This window comes from Triticum aestivum, chromosome 2B (genome assembly GCF_018294505.1).
Source record: "Triticum aestivum cultivar Chinese Spring chromosome 2B, IWGSC CS RefSeq v2.1, whole genome shotgun sequence".
NCBI classification, from domain to species: Eukaryota; Viridiplantae; Streptophyta; class Magnoliopsida; order Poales; family Poaceae; genus Triticum; species Triticum aestivum.
The window spans coordinates 70,963,900-70,967,530 of NC_057798.1; positions in this window are offsets into that span (position 1 = coordinate 70,963,900).

Below are 3,631 nucleotides of genomic sequence, written 5' to 3' on the forward strand. Positions count from 1 at the left end.
TAGAAGTACAGCTACAGTGAACAACCACCAGCCAGACCCGCCCGCGACGGGAGCGGCCTGTCGGCTCCGTACCCGACCAGTCGGCGAGGCCCACCAGGCGGCGGGCCCTAGTAGTCAGTGGAGAAGCCAGAGGCCGGAGACACTGACGGCCGAGCCCAGCACCCGGCTGGATTACCATTGTACCCCTGGGGGGTAGGCCTATATAAACCCCCCAGGCACTACAAAAAAAAGACACATCCGTGACATTTTGGGCCGAACGAATTTATTTCCTGTCATACATATGACACTTCTATGACGATAATTGTGACAAAACCCGGTATCATCATAGATGTGGTGGGCTCCTACTTCTATGACAAAAAATCATGACAGAAAATGGGCTTTTCATCCTGGGTGGGCCGGAGATGCAGCTGCATGACATTCTTTGGGCCGTCCATGACGGAAAAAACCATGGTAGAAGCAAGGGTGAGGAAAATTTCGGGGAGTTCCCGGTTACGGTGGGAGGTCGGGGGCCGAGCGATGCGCGTTTCTCTCGTACACGTACGCGTGTGTGTGCGAGGCGTCGGCTCTAACTGAACCCGAGCGAGGCGTTGGGCTCTAACTGAATCCGAGCGATTACATTGCAGGCTACGCGTTACTGAACCCGAGCGATCGATCGATGGCTGTTAACTGAACCCGATCGAGCGATTCCTTCACTACTGCTGCTAACTGAAGCCGATCGATGCTGCCTCTCTGGATGAACAATGAGTGTTGTAGGGGGGGTGGATGAACAGTGAGCTGTGGGAGTGGATGAACAGGACCCGTGGCATTGCCTCTGGATGAACAGGACCCCGTTGTGTGGAGGGCTGGATGAACAGGACGACCCCATGGAGGGCTGGATGAACAGTAGATGGTGGAGGGGTGCCCATGGAGGGGTGGATGAACAGGACCTCGTGGTGTGGAGGGCTAGATGAACAGTAGATGGTGGAGGGGTGGTTGAACAGTAGCCGGTGGAGTAGCGCGCGGTGGAGGCTGGATGAACAGGAGCCCGTGGAGGCTGGAGGAGGTCGACGGTAGCCCGTGGATGCTGGAGGAGGTCGACGGTGGAGATGAACAGTATCCCGTGGAGTCCCATTTTGCGGTACGCCACACCCATCCCGATGAACAGGACCCCCGTTTCGACCGCAGCGCTTCAACACAAGTCCATTTCGTCTGTTTTGCGGTACGCCACACCCCTCCCGATCAACAGGACCCCCGTTTCGACCATAGGAGGTCTGTTTCCTCCGTTTTGTGGTACGCCACACCCCTCCAGATCAACAGGACCCCTGTTTCGACCATAGGAGGTCTGTTTCCTCCGTTTTGCGGTACGCCACACCCCTCCCAATCAACAGGATCCCGTTTCGAACGTGGCCAGTCGAACACAAGGCCGTTTCCTCTGTTCTGCGGTACGGCAGGCCTCATTTCCATCGCCTGTTCCATCCAAGCCCTCCCGATGAACTCGACCACGCATTCCGTTCCGACCCAGCCGGTTGGCTCCCACACATTCCGTTGCCTCCCGATGAACACGCATTCCGTTGCCTCCCCATGAACACGACGACGACACTGTTTCTTCGTTACAACCCAGCCAATGTAGACGAGCCCTGGCCGTACGTATATATGCGTGAGTAGGCGTTCGAGACCCCGCCCGTATGTACACATATGTGGCCATATTTTATTTCTTGCACCCTGGCCGCTGTACGTACGTATACAGGCTACGTGCGCGCCTCTACATCCACCAGTATATATGTACATACACGTTCGCGACCAGAATGACAACGCTACGTACGCTTCGACCAGGTGGGTCCCGACTGTCAGGCACTTCCTTGCGTGCGAAGATGTAGCTGGTGGGTGCCAGCAGTCAGGGGGGCGAATCGTTTTTTTGTTGTTGCCCGGACGCACTTCCTTGCGTCCGAAGGTGTAGCTGGTGGGTCCCAGAAGTCAGGGGGGAAATGTTGTTTTCGCGAAATACGGTGGCCCGTCCGGTGGGTCCCTGCTGTCAGGTGGATGAATCATTATTTTCCGCGTAATAAGGAGGCACTTCCTTGCTACAGCAGTGGACCCAGCTGTCAGCCTCTCCACGTACAGTCCACGTCCGATGGAAGTCGTTCCTTGACCACGTTGACCATGCCGCGCCGAGAGCACCAGGGCGGTGGACGACGGTGAGGCCTAGGAAGGGGACGACGCGGAGCCGATGAAGACGCGGCAGTAGATGCCCACGCGGAGAGGAGTATGTGGGTTCACTCGTTCGGCTGCGATTTGAGGCTGCCGTCGCTGCAGGGCCTGGCCAGCGGTGGGAATAGTAGGGGGCGGTGAGGCTTCCACGGTAGCACAGCTGGCCACGGGAGGCAGGAGCAGGCGGCACCACCGGCACTGCTTTGGGCGGCTGGAGCAAGAAGACCAGAGGTTGAAGAAGCACTACGGCCGTTGGATGGACATCGTACGGTCACTGAACCTAGAATCATTCATATTGACTAAGTTGACAAAGCCCTCCGCCCCGTCTACTTAGTAGGCCCACAAGTCAGCCTCCCACAAAGGTGGGTCCCATCTAGCAGGGGGAGTATTCATTTTTTGTGCATAATAAGGAGGCACTTCCGGTGGGTCCTAGCTGACATCGGGGGGAACATTTTTTTCACAAAATATGGTGGCCTGTCCAGTGGGTCCCAGCAGTCAGGGGGAAAACGTTTTTTTTCACGAAATAAGGTGGCCCGTCCGATGGGTGCCTGCTGTCAGGTGGAGGAATAATTATTTCGTGTGTAATAAGGAGGCACTTCCTTGCGGCCGCCGTGGACCCAGCTTTGAGCCTCTCCACGTACAGTACTCTTCCGATGGAAGTTGGTCGTTGACCACGTTGACCACGCCGCACTGAGAGCACCAAGGCGGTGGACGATGGCGAGGCCTAGGCAGGGGACGACGCGGAGCCGGGGAAGACGCAGCAGCGGAAGCCCGCGCGGAGAGGAGTACGAGGGTTCACTAGTTCGGCTGCGGTGTGAGGCTGCCATCGCCGCAGAATAACAGGGGGTGTGGGTGAGTGGAGGGATGGCCTGGCCAGCGGTGGGAGTAGTATGGGGGCGGTGAGACCTCCGCGGCAGCACAGCCGGCCACGGGAGGCAGGAGCAGGCGCCACGACCGGCGCTGCTTTGGGCGGCTGGACCAAGAAGACCAGAGGTTGAAGAAGCACTACAGCCGTTGGATGGACATCGTATGGTCACTGAAGCTAGAATGGTTTATTATTGACTAAGTTGACAAAGCCCTTGGTACACTCCAACTTAGTAGGCCCACAGGTTAGCCTCCAAAATGGTGCACCCCAGATGTCAGGGGGAGGAATCACTTTTTGAGCGGCCGAAGCTAAGAATATCCGAGATTGAAGAAGAAGCACAACATCCGTTGGATAGACATCCAATGGCCACTGCTGCTAGAACCGTGTGTTGACTATAATAAGTTGACAAAGCCTTGCATACGTGTCAACTTATTTTTTTTAGGGGCGCATCACTTAGAAGGCCCACAAGTGTGTGGCAGGGAACTTATAGTCCATTTGCGTTTGTAAGAATGTACAACCCATTCTCGAATTCTAATGGAATTTACAACAGCCCATTTACAGTTTGTTAAAAGTACAACC